The sequence below is a fragment of the Delphinapterus leucas genome, chromosome 18 (genome assembly GCF_059928025.1).
Source record: "Delphinapterus leucas isolate spDelLeu-1000000601 "Yukka" chromosome 18, BTC_Dleu_Yukka2, whole genome shotgun sequence".
Classification (NCBI taxonomy): Eukaryota; Metazoa; Chordata; class Mammalia; order Artiodactyla; family Monodontidae; genus Delphinapterus; species Delphinapterus leucas.
The window spans coordinates 61,250,639-61,264,276 of record NC_143146.1 but is presented as its reverse complement, the minus strand read 5'-3'; the positions used below and the strand labels follow the sequence as shown (position 1 = coordinate 61,264,276).

Sequence of the window (13,638 nt, the reverse complement as noted above, 5' to 3'; positions counted from 1 at the left end):
TCCGGCCTAATTATAGCTGTTCCACGTGGGTGTAACCAGAGTGTACATACCCGTCTGTATTCTGATTTATTTCATTTAAGTCTATATAGAAAATTACACAGCCTTACCCCTACATAGTCCCCACTAAAAACTTTTGTGTTGGCTTCATAACTATATTACATCAAGGAGAAATACTATGACTCTAAAATAACGCTGAATTAAAGATTTTGTGAATAAAGTTTTTCCTTCATTTGGATTATTTCCATTGGCTGAATTGCCAGAGTTGGTATTTCTAGGACGGAAGAAATGAACGCTTTACGGCTTGCTCAGATCTGACAATATGTCATCATGTTGCACTACGAGTTACGCCTTGATTTTACAAGTTGGATTTTTCTTTTTCTTTTTTTCTTTTACAGACTGTCCAGCCCTCCAGTTCCCAGGCTCAAAGCACCCATGCTTTGAGTTCCTCAGCCTTCAGAGAGGAGGTGGTAGCTGGATGTACTGTCCCCAGACGCTGTTGTAGGGAAAAGCTTTCAGGTGCCGCAGAGATTGGGGAATAGAGGAAGCATTCCCACTGTTGAGGATTTTGATGTAATGATGATAATGGTAATGGTACTGGTAGGCACCATTTACTGGCTTCTTTATGTTAGGTGTTTAATGATCTCATTTCCTCCTCTTGACCACTGTGCCAGGTAGGTATCATTAATCACCATTTTATTAAGAAAAAGCTGAGGTTCAGAGAGGCAAAGTAACTATGCTTTCAGCTGCAAGTGGCTGAAGCTAGGTTTTCTTATGATCTCACTCGACCGTAGGTAAGGAGGGAGGAGGTCCCAGGTTGGTTCAGCAGCTCAGCAGTGCCATCCAGGAGCCAATCTCTTTCCACATTTCTGCGTTGGCATCAACTTGTGGGTGATGTTTCCTTTCCTTGGTGCAGCAACACCAAGCTTTCGCATCCTCACACAACCAAATTCAAAAGCAGGAAGAAGGGAAAGGTGGCAGTCTTCTCATGTGTTTGTGTGCATGTGTGTGTGTGTATTTATTTTATCAGGAAGGAATATTCCCCCAAAGCCTCCCAGTCAATTTTATCTGATATCTCATTGTCCAAGAGAATGAAATGACTTGGTTTGGCCAGGCAGGGTTCACCTCTGAGCGTACTGTCTCTGTCTCTCGATAGCTGAATAAAATTGCACTATTCTTAGTGAGAAGAAAGTGGGAATAGTGTTGGGTGGGCAACAGTGTCGACTGCATTTCCCCAGCATTCCATGGTAGAGGGTTGTCTTCTTACATACATGCTTTCTTCCAAGATCTCTTTAACATGAGCTAACGGTGTGTGTGTGTGCACACGCGTGTGTGTGCCAGCAGGCATGTCCCAGGTGCTCACACTTGGTTGCTTGTGTAGCCTGGTCATCGAGTCCAAAGATAAGAAATCAGTGGAAATGCTGCAGTAATTCTTGCTCGCTATCTTGCAAATGAGAGACAGGGCAGGATAGCGAGGCTGGGTTAGCGAGGCACCATCATGTATTAAGGAAGAAGGCAGGTTGAAGAACGAGGAGATCTGGATTCTAGCCCCAGATCTGCTACTTTCTATCTTGTTACCTTGGGTAAGTTATTTAATCTTTCTGAACCTCAGTTTTCTCATCTGTAAAGCAAGAAGGTTGGACTAGGTCATCTCTAAATTTTGTTCAGCTCTAATATTCTATAGTTACAGTGCAGTTTTTACTGAGCAGCTATGAGCAGTGCTCTGTACAGTCTATCACATTATTTTTTTTACATTATTTTTTAAAAAACATTTCAAAATGCATCTGCATGCCATATGAATGGAAGAAGTCAACATTATTCATGTATATGGAGACTAGGACATCATGTAACAGAATTAGATATAGAATATAGTATTGCAGAAGACTCTTTTTAAATGTCTTTATTTTGCATTACAAATTGTACTTTGAGTTATTATCACTTTAACTGGCTTGTGTTTTACATTTACAGCACAGATCATCTTCCAGAACTTTTCACTGTTTCTAGTTTCCATTTTATCGGAAACACCATCTCGTTATAACTGAGTAAAGAACATGGCAGAGTCAGGGGAAATTTTTGTGCCTGTCTCTTTTTACTCTCTCTCTCTCTCTCACTCTGAACATAAATAGTATCTTGGCAGCTGATCTTTGTCGTTTAAAAAAAAACACATGAAAAGGAAACAGCAGTGGGTGATCTGCTTTCTGAAACAGTGTAAGAAAGATCTGAAGAGTGTTAGCTTTGCACTGAAGCTCCTTCAGCTTCTGCTTTTACAATATTTGCAGGAAGTTTCCTGACACTAAGGGGGAAAAGAAACAGTGGCCAGAGACTGTCTCCTGAAAATATGCAGGAAGGATAATGTGGAGGCCAAGACAGACGTGTGTGATGAGCTCCAGCCGTGCCTCAAAACAGGAACTGATGACAGGGAGGTTTTGCTATTTATCTTCCAGGGTTGTTTTAATATGCAAAGTAGGTCCTCAGCGGCAGCTGCTATTCAGTCAGCCACATTCCCTGAACTGGATAGTGTATTTTTAGTTGACAGGAAAAAAAAACACTTGGTTAGGAAGGAGCTCGGATGGTCACGTCTTAGAAACTCAGATCAGCGCTTGAGACTTTACTACATTTCCCAGATGAGTTACTGTCACTCTGGGCAGCAAGCAACAGAGTGTTTACTTCAATTCTCTTCCTTTCATTAAAAATCATTATATAAGGTATGATGAACATATTTTTCTGTATGAGTGTCAAACAACATAAAAGTCTACAAGGTGAAATTCCTAAGCTCACCGTCCAAATCACTACTCCCCTCCTTAGAGATAATCAGAATCCACAGTTTGATGTACATTTTTACAGTGATGTTTCTATAATATACTCACATATTTTGGAGCAGACAGATATTTTATTATTTGTTTTGTTTGATTAGGTCTTTTTTTAATGTAATTGTGATATCTGTAACATTTCATTTAACAATGTTGCAGTGGTTTCTCCATGTTAGTACATATAAGTCTACCTTGGTTATCTTTTGTTACTATTTTAAAAAATAATTTATTAAATACTGAGAAGGCAATAAGAAGTATAATACTAAAACACAGGTGAAATTATGTGACCCTAGAGATTTGCAGAATCTGCAGGAGACCTTTCTAGAACAGGGAGTGCTGCAGCTTCCCCAGGCCAATCTTACGTGGCTGCACAGGTATCGATAAGATGGGAGATCAATGGCTGCTCTGGAGGGAAGGCAGAGCATTCCCCAAAGAATGGGTGTTTACACAACATAGGATTGCTCAGATACTTTTGGCCCCTAGCAAACATTGCCTAAGTGGTGTTCTTGAGGTTGTTACATACCTATGCTTGGGAAAGATGTGGAGGCTGGAGGAGGTGAGGAGATGGGGAGAAATCTGGAGTGTAGAGAAGCTTGGATTTCCGTTGACACACTTTTTTTTTCCCCTAGAGAGTTACTGACACACAGTCACTGGATTAAATTGATGCTCCCATCTCAATTAACTCATTAGTAGGAATAACAAATTTACATACCATTGTGTGGGCTTATTCTCATGAACCCTCCATCCAAAAAAGTAAAAAAAGAAAAGAAACAAGGAAGATGTGGGGTTTTTTAAACCCTCAAACATTGAAAACTTTTCTTCCCTTTAACTGCTTTCCCCAGTCACATCAGGTGAGTTATATGTGAAATTGATATTTCAGAGTTTGCCGTGGTAGAAAAAGAAAGAAGTAGGAATAAGACTTTAAGAAAGAAAAGAGGGACATATAAAAACTATATCAGGATATGAATACCAATGCCCCACCCCTAATCATTTGAAACAAGTGTTAGAGGCAGCAGCAATACCGGATTTCCATTTAGTCACCCGCTAGATCTGTTGCCTTTTAAACAACTTTAGATACCATTTTTATTTTGATAAATGCAGGGAGAGGGCAGGGAAATGTCTGCCTGGCGTGTTACAACATCTTAAGCTTATGCCTTGCTAAAACTCTATGAAATGGTGACTCCTGTATAAATTCTGATTCTCCTTCTTCCTAGGGGTGTTTTATCCATACTTGAAGACTCCTTGGAGATCCCTATTGTAAGATTGGGAATTCTGCCTTCTAATCTGGCTCATTGATTCACTTCTGAGTGGACTGAGACAAATCCTACTAATTGTTGAATTTGTTTCCTTGTTTGTGAAGCACTGAAGTAAGTAATCCTCTTGTGGAAGTGCCTGGGCGACCTTTTAAAAGTTGGTCACCCCTGTAGCGGGATCGGAAATATTGCAGTTATTTTTGGAGTTGGATGAAGAAATGTATCTTGAAATTAAAAAGTAGTTAAACCTATAGCACTTACCATAGATGGGTTTGAATTTCGTATCAAAGACAGTGTCAAATCTAGGTTGGTTAATAAATAAACTAGAAGCAAACACAATAAATGGGAATAAAACATTTAACAGATGTTAAGTTTGGCTCATGCCACACGGTGGCAGGCTTACTCTGTGTTGTGCTTCCTTTTCAAGCAGCAAATCTAAATGCTTGCATTTAACTACATTAAATCTTTTTAGAAAGTTATCTTTTAGAAAGTTAACTTTTAGAAAGTATGACATAAGTTATTAATTTGTCAAGATTATATTTTCTTATAAAGTGTACTTTACGTTGTATGATACCTGAGCAGCAGTGATTTGAGCCTTCAACAGGACATTCTACCTCTAGATCTCAATTACTTCATCACTAAAATGATGGGCTTGGGTTACTTACAGTTCTAAAATTGTCATACCTCTCCTATAACTAAAAAAAGCCTAAACATTCTTCTTCAGTAACAAGAATTTCAGTCATATTGCAGTTAACTTGATAAGGAATATAGTTTTTTAGTTAGATTGCCTAGATTTGAATTTGAGTTCTGTCATTTATTAACCGTGAGGTAAGGAACTTCACCTGTCAAAATTCCAGTTTCCTCACGTGTAAAGTGCTATAAATTATACTACATATCCAACGGGGTTGTTAGGATTAAATGCAGAAAAATGTATGTGTGGCAGAGACTCGCAAACTGTTCACCAAATCATTTCTTTTTTTTCCTGGATAATCAGCTAAACCACATTTCACATCGTCACCTGCAGTTAATTGTGGTCATAAGACTGAATTCTGGCCAATGGAATGTAAGAGAAAGAAATTCATGTCACTCCTAGGCTCAGCTCTCAAAAATCTCCCATTGTGATCTTTGTTCTTTCAACTTCTGCAGTTTCCGCAGAAGCTACTTGTTAAAGATGGCAGGACCACGATCTTCAGGAAATGGAAGGAAACTTGGTCCCGAAGCACGGTGTGGAGGAGAGCTTTATGCCTGTTAGAAACACTCGTTTTGGACTTTACGTAAGTGAGAAATAAACTTCGATTTTGTTAAGCCACTGAGATTCTGGGATTTATCTGTTACGGCAGCTAGCATTAACTAAAATAGCATGTAAAGCACTTAGCACAGTACCTGTTTAATAAATATTAGATGTTATCAATATCATGACTCTTAATAATACAGACCAAGAGCCTAAAACTCTGAACTTAAAACACGAGCAATAGTATGGAAATCTCTTCTGCAGTATACAAGACTTGGGCCCCCCCTTTTTTTAAAAAAAAAAACTAGAGAAATAAAGTTGTGTGTAGAAGTAGGAAAAATCTGAACAGTTCACGTATGTAACTTGTAGAAAATCAGTATTTTGTATTTATATTTGCTACATACACTTTGGGGAAAAAATTAACAATATAAAAGAAGAAAAATTGAACTAAAAATTTAAGTTGGTGCTATCTTTAAAATAATATTTTTTAAAAGTTGAAGTATAGTTGATGTACTATATCATGTAAGTTTTAGGTGTCCACCATAGTGATTCACAATTTTTAAAGGTTGTATTCCATTTATAGCTATTATAAAATATTGGCTGTATTCCCTGTGTTGTACTATATATCCCTGTAGGTTATGTATTATATACACAGTATATTTTATACGCAGTTTGTACCTCTTAATCCCTTACCCCTATTTTGCCCCACCCCCTTTCCCTCTCCCCACTGGTAACTATTAGTTTGTTCTTTATATCTGTGTAAAATAATATTTTAAATTGTTTCTTCCTTGTGATGACTTCAGTGTTATGATTCATTCAATGATTTCTCTTAGTACTTCACACAATGCTTATCTTTCTTTCTTGAAAATGTCTTTTCTTGGCTCCAACACTTTCCGATATTTTAACACTTTTGCTCATGCCTATTCCCAGTTCTCTTAAAGCCCAGATCAAATTTCGCATATTCAAAGACTTCCAAGACATCCTGGTTGGAAAGGATCCTACTTACACTGAACTGTAACATTTATAAAATCCAAGGCTCTTAACCATTTGCTCTCTTCTATAGTAGGGTTTATTTTCAGGTGGGTTTATAGAGCTTGCTTCTCCTTAACAGACTGTAAACCACCTGATGAGAGAGACTGTGTTTTTTGTTTTGTTTTGTTTTGTTCTAACATCTTTATTGGAGTATAATTGCTTTACAATGGTGTGTTAGTTTCTGCTTTATAACAAAGTGAATCAGCTATACATATACATATATCTCCATATCGCCTTCCTCTTGCGTCTCCCTCCCACCCTCCCTATCCCACCCCTCTAGGTGGACACAAAGCACCGAGCTGATCTCCCTGTGCTATGCGGCTGCTTCCCTCTAGCTATCTATTTTACATTTGGTAGTGTATGTAAGTCCATGCCTCTCTCTCACTTCGTCCCAGCTTACCCTTCCCCCTCCCCATGTCCTCAAGTCCATTCTCTACATCTGAGTCTTTATTCCTGTCCTGCCCCTAGGTTCTTCAGAACCATATTTTTTTTAAATTCCGTATATATGTGTAAGCATACGGTATTTTTCTCTTTCTGACTTACTTCACTCTGTATGACAGACTCTAGGTCCATCCACTTCACTACAAATAAGTCAATTTCGTTTCTTTTTATGGCTGAGTAATATTCCATTGTATATATGTGCCACATCTTCTTTATCCATTCATCTGTCGATGGACACTTATGTTGCTTCCATGTCCTGGCTATTGTAAATAGAGCTGCAATGAACATTGTGCTACATGACTCTTTCTGAATTATGGTTTTCTCAGGGTATATGCCCAGTAATGGGATTGCTGGGTCATATGGTAGTTCTAGTTTTAGATTTTTAAGGAACCTCCATACTGTTCTCCATAGTGGCTGTATCAATTTACATTCCCACAAAAAGTGCAAGAGGGTTCCCTTTTTTCCAACCCTCTCCAACGTTTATTGTTTGTAGATTTTTTGATGATGGCCATTCTGACTGGTGTGAGGTAGTTTTGATTTGCATTTCTCTAATGATTAGTGATGTTGAGCATCCTTTCATGTGTTTGTTGGCAATCTGTATATCTTCTTTGGAGAAATGTCTATTTAGGTCTTCTGCCCATTTTTGGATTGGGTTGTTTGTTTTTTTGATATTGAGTTGCATGAGCTGCTTGTAAATCTTGGAGATCAATCCTTTGTCAGTTGCTTCATTTGCAAATATTTTCTCCCATTCTGAGGGTTGCCTTTTCATCTTGTTTATGGTTTCCTTTGCTGTGCAAAAGCTTTTAAGTTTCATTAGGTCCCATTTGTTTATTTTTGTTTTTATTTCCATTACCCTAGGAGGTGGGTCAAAAAGGATCTTGCTGTGATTAATGTCAAAGAGTGTTCTGCCTATGTTTTCCTCTAAGAGTTTTATAGTGTCTGGACTTACATTTAGGTCTTTAATCCATTTTGAGTTTATTTTTATGTACGGTGTTAGGGAGTGTTCTAATTTCATTCTTTTACATGTAGCTGTCCTGTTTTCCCAGCACCACTTATTGAAGAGACTGCCTTTCTCCATTGTATATTCTTGCCTCCTTTATCAAAAATAAGGTGACCATATGTGCATGGGTTTATCTCTGGGCTTTCTATCCTGTTCCATTGATCTATATTTCTGTTTTTGTGCCAGTACCATACTCTCTTGATTACTGTAGCTTCATAGTATGGTCTGAAATCCGGGAGCCTGATTCCTCCAGCTCCATTTTTCTTTCTCAAGATTGCTTTGGCTATTCAGGGTCTTTTGTGTTTCCATACAAACTGTGAAATTTTTTGTTCTAGGTCTGTGAAAAATGCCATTGGTAGTTTGATAGGGATTGCATTGAATCTGTAGATTGCTTTGGGTAGTTAGTCGTTTTCACAACATTGATTCTTCCAATCCAAGAACCTGGTATATCTCTCTATCTGTTGGTATCATCTTTAATTTCCTTCATCAGTGTCTTATCGTTTTCTGCATACAGGTCTTTTGTCTCCTTAGGTAGATTTATTCCTAGGTATTGTATTCTTTTTGTTGCAGTGGTAAATGGGAGAGTGTCCTTAATTTCTCTTTCATATTTTTCATCATTAGTGTATAGGAATGCAAGCAATATCTGTGCATTAATTTTGTATCCTGCTAACTTTACCAAATTCATTGATTAGCTCTAGTAGTTTTCTGGTGGCATCTTTAGGATTCTGTATGTATAGTATCATGTCATCTGCAAACAGTGACAGCTTTACTTCTTCTTTTCCGATTTAGATTCCTTTTATTTCTTTTCCTTCTCTGATTGCTGTGGCTAAAACTTCCAAAACTATGTTGAATAATAGTGGTGAGAGTGAACAACCTTGTCTTGTTCCTGATCTTAGTGGAAATGATTTCAGTTTTTCACCATCGAGAACGATGTTGGCTGTGAGTTTGTCATATATGGCCTTTATTATGTTGATGTAAGTTCCCTCTATGCCTACTTTCTGGAGGGTTTCTTTTTTTATCATAAATGGGTGTTGAATTTTGTCAGAAGATTTTTCTGCATCTATTGAGATGATCATATGGTTTTTCTCCTTCAATTTGTTGATATGGTGTATCACATTGATTGATGTGCATATATTGAAGAATCCTTGCATTCCTGGGATAAACCCCACTTGATCATGGTGTATGATCCTTTTAATGTGCTGTTGGGTTCTGTTTGCTAGTATTTTATTGAGGATTTTTGCATCTATGTTCATCAGTGATATTGGCCTATAATTTTCTTTTTTTGTGACATCTTTGTCTGGTTTTGGTATCAGGGTGATGATGGTGGCCTCGTAGAATGAGTTTGGGAGTGTTCCTCCCTCTGCTATATTTTAGAAGAGTGTGAGAAGGATAGGTGTTAGCTCTTCTCTAAATGTTTGATAGAATTCTCCTGTGAAGCCATCTGGTCCTGGGTGTTGTTTGTTGGAAGATTTTTAATCACAGTCTCAATTTCAGTGCTTGTGATTGGTCTGTTCATATTTTCTATTTTGTCCTGGTTCAGTCTTGGAAGGTTGTGCATTTCTAAGAATTTGTCCATTTCTTCCAGATTGTCCATTTTATTGGCATATAGTTGCTTGTAGTAATCTCTCATGATCCTTTATGTTTCTGCAGTGTCAGTTGTTACTTCTCCTTTTTCATTTCTAATTCTATTGATTTGGGTCTTCTCCCTTTTTTATTCCTGATGAGCCTGGCTAATGGTTTATCAATTTTGTTTATCTTCTCAAAAAACCAGGTTTTAGCTTTACTGATATTTGCTATTGTTTCCTTCATTTCTTTTTCATTTATTTCTGATCTGATCTTTATGATTTCTTTCCTTCTGCTAACTTTGGGGTTTTTTTTGTTCTTCTTTCTCTAATTGCTTTAAGTGTAAGGTTAGGTTGTTTATCTGAGATGTTTCTTTTTTCTTGAGGTAGGATTGTATTCTATAAACTTCCCTCTTAGAACTGCTTTTGCTGCATCCCATAGGTTTTGGGTCATCATGTTTTCACTGTCACTTGTTTCTAGGTATTTTTTAATTTCCTCCTTGATTTCTTCAGTGATCTCTTGGTTATTAACTAGTGTATTGTTTAGCCTCCATGTGTTTGCATTTTTTTACAGACTTTTCCCTGTAATTGATCTAGTCTCATAGCATTGTGATCAGAAAATATACTTGATAATCATATCAATTTTCAATTTTCTTAAATTTACCAAGGCTTGATTTGTGACCCAAGATAAGATCTATCCTGGAGAATGTTCCATGAGCACTTGAGAAGAAAGTGTATTCTGTTGTTTTGGAATGGGATGTCCTATAACTATCAATTAGGTCCATCTTGTTTAATGTATCATTTAAAGCTTTTGTTTCCTTATTTATTTTCATTTTGGATGGTCTGTCCATTGGTGAAAGTGGGGTGTTAAAGTCCCCTACTATGATTGTGTTACTGTTATGGCTGTTAGCATTTTTATGGCTGTTAGCATTTGCCTTATGTATTGAGGTGCTCCTATGTTGGGTGCATAAATATTTACAATTGTTATATCTTCTTCTTGGATTCATCCCTTGCTTATTTTGTAGTGTCCTTCTTTGTCTCTTGCAATAGTCTTTGTTTTAAAGTCTATTTTGTCTGATATGAGAATTGCTACTCCAGCTTTCTTTTGATTTCCATTTGCATGGAATATCTTTTTCCATCCCCTCACTTTTAGTCTGTATGTGTCCCTAGGTCTGAAGTGGGTTTCTAGTAGACAGCATATATAAGGGTCTTGTTTTTGTATCCATTCAGCCAGTCTATGTCTTTTGGTGGGAGCATTTAATCCATTTACATTTAGGGTAATTATTGATATGTATGTACCTATTACCATTTTCTTAATTGTTTTGGGTTTGTTATTGTAGGTCTTTTCCTTCTCTTGTGTTTCCTGCCTAGAGAAGTTCCTTTAGCATTTGTTGTAAAGCTGGTTTGGTGGTGCTGAATTCTCTTAGTTCTGCTTGTCTGTAAATGTTTTAATTTCTCCGTCGAATCTGAATGAGGTCCTTGCTGGGTAGAGTAATCTTGGTTGTAGGTTTTCCCTTTCATCACTTTAAATATGTCCTACCACTCCCTTCTGGCTTGCAGAGTTTCTGCTGAAAGATCAGCTGTTAACCTTATGGGGATTCCCTTGCATGTTATTTGTTGGTTTTCCCTTGCTGCTTTTAATATTTTTTCTTTGTATTTAATTTTTGATAGTTTGAGTAATATGTGTCTTGGCGTGTTTCTCCTTGGATTTATCCTGTATGGGACTCTCTGTGCTTCCTGGACTTGATTAACTGTTTCGTTTCCCATATTAGGGAAGTTTTCAACTATAATCTCTTCAAATATTTTCTCAGTCCCTTTCTTTTTCTCTTCTTCTCGGATCCCTATGATTCAAATGTTGGTGCGTTTAATGTTGTTACAGAGGTCTCTAAGACTGTCCTCAATTCTTTTCAATTTTTTTTCTTTGTTCTGCTTTGCAGTCGTTATTTCCACTATTTTATCTTCCAGGTCACTTATCTGTTCTTCTGCCTCAGTTATTCTGCTATTGATTCCTTCTAGAGAATTTTTAATTTCATTTACTGTGTTGTTCATCATTGTTTGTTTGCTCTTTAGTTCTTCTAGGTCCTTGTTAAACATTTCTTGTGTTTTCTCCATTCTATTTCCAAGATTTTGGATATCTTTACTATCATTACTCTGAATTCTTTCTCAGGTAGAGTGCCTATTTCCTCTTCATTTGTTTGGACTGGTGGGTTTTTACCTTGCTCCTTCATCTGCTGTGTGTTCTCTGTCTTCTCATTTTGCTTAACTTACTGTGTTTGGGGTCTCCTCGCAGGCTGCATTTCATAGTTGCCATTGTTTTTGGTGTCTGCCCCCAGTGGCTAAGGTGGTTCATGGGCTGGGTAGGCTACCTGGTGGAGGGGACTAGAGCCTGTGTTCTGGTGGATGAGGCTGGATCTTGTCTTTCTGGTGGGCAGGTCCATGTCTGGTGGTGTGTTTTGGGGTGTCTGTGACGTTATTATGATTTTAGGCAGTCTCTCTGCTAATGGGTGGGGTTGTGTTCCTGTCTTGCTAGTTGTTTGGCATGGGGTGTCCAGCACTGTAGCTTGCTGGTCATTGAGTGGAGCTGGGTCTTAGCATTGAGATGGAGATCTCTGGGAGAGCTTTTGCTGTTTGATATTACGTGGAGCCAGGAGGTCTCTAGTGGACCAGTGTCCTGAACTCGGCTCTCCCACCTCAGAGGCACAGGTCTGACACCCGGCCAGAGCACCAAGAGCCTATCAGCCACATGCCTCAGAAGAAAAGGGAGAAAAAAAGAAATAAAGACAGAAAAAAATAAAATAAAGTTATTAAAATAAGAAATAAAAATAATTATTAAAAATAAAAAAATTAAAAAGTAATAAAAAAAGAAAAAAGAAAGAAAGAAGAGAGCAACCAAACCAAAAAACAAATCCACCAATGATGCCAAGTGCTAAAAACAGTAATAAAAAAAAAAAAAAAAGGACAGACAGAACTCTAGGACAAATGGTAAAAGCAAAGCTATGCAGAGAAAATCACACAAAGAAGCATACACATACACACTCACAAAAGAGAAAAAGGGAATATATATATATATATATATATATATAAAGGAGGAAGAGAGCCCACCAAATCAATAAACAAATCTACCCATGATAATAAACTCTAAATACTAAACTAAGATAAACATAAAACCAGAAACAAATTAGATGCAGAAAGCAAACCCCAAGTCTACAGTTGCTCCCAAAGTCCACCGCCTCAATTTGGGATGATTCGTTGTCTATTCATGTATTCCACAGATGCAGGGTACATCACGTTGATTGTGGAGATTTAATCCGCTGCTTCTGAGGCTGCTGGGAGGGATTTCCCTTTCTCTTCTTTGTTCGCACAGCTCCTGGGGTTCAGCTTTGCATTTGGCCCCGACGCTGCGTGTAGGTTGCCGGAGGGCATCTGTTCCTGCTCTTACAGGATGGGGTTAAAGGAGCCGCTGATTAGGGGGCTCTGGCTCACTCAGGCCGGGGGGAGGGAGGGGTATGGATGGGGGGCGAACCTGCGGCTGCAGAGGCCGGAGTGACACTGCACCAGCCTGAGGTGCGCCATGTGTTCTCCCAGGGAAGTTGTCCCTGGATCATGGGACCCTGGCAGTGGCGGGCTGCTCAGGCTCCCAGGAGGGGAGGTGTGGATGGTGGCATGTGCTTGCACACAGGATTATTGGTGGCTGCAGCAGCAGCGTTAGCATTTCATGCCCGTCTCTGGGGTCTGAGCTGTTAGCCAGAGCTTGTGCCAGTCTCTGGAGCTCGTTTAGGCGGTGCTCTGAATCTCCTCTTCTCATGCACCCCAAAACAATAGTTTCTTGTCTCTTAGGCAGCTCCAGACTTCTCCCGGACTCCCTCCCAGCTAGTTGTGGCGCACTAGCCCCCTTCAGGCTGTGTTCATGCCACCAACCCCAGTCCTCTCCCTGGGATCCGACCTCTGAAGCCCGAGCCTCAGCCCCCATCCCCCGCCTGCCCCGGTGGGTGAGCAGACAAGCCTCTCGGGCTGGTGAGTGCCAGTCGGCCCTGATCCTCTGTGCGGGAATCTCGCCGCTTTGCCCCCCGCACCCCTGTGGCTGTGCTCTCCTCCGTGGCTCCGAAGCTCCCCCCTCCGCCACCCGCAGTCTCCGCCAGCGAAGGGGCTTCCTAGTGTGTGGAAACCTTTCCTCCTTCACAGCTCCCTCCCACTGGTGCAGGTCCCGTCCCTATTCTTTTGTCTCTGTTTTTTCTTTTTTCTTTTGCCCTACCCAGGTACGTGGGGGAGTTTCTTGCCTTTTGGGAGGTCTGAGGTCTTCTGTTCAGTAGGT

General features: G+C 39.2%; 1 long non-coding RNA gene across 3 annotated transcripts in view; it reads left to right on the top strand.

Moving 5' to 3' along the window:
• Positions 1-10,209, top strand: part of LOC149746865 (uncharacterized) — a 35,335-nt gene extending 25,126 nt beyond the window's left edge. For 2 of the 3 annotated variants that reach the window (XR_016388705.1, XR_016388706.1), the window contains exon 3: positions 396-10,209. This is a non-coding gene — a long non-coding RNA (uncharacterized LOC149746865). The remainder of the gene's footprint in view (positions 1-395) is intronic. The other variant, XR_016388707.1, reaches the window with a different exon arrangement.
• Positions 10,210-13,638: the final 3,429 nt, after the last annotated feature.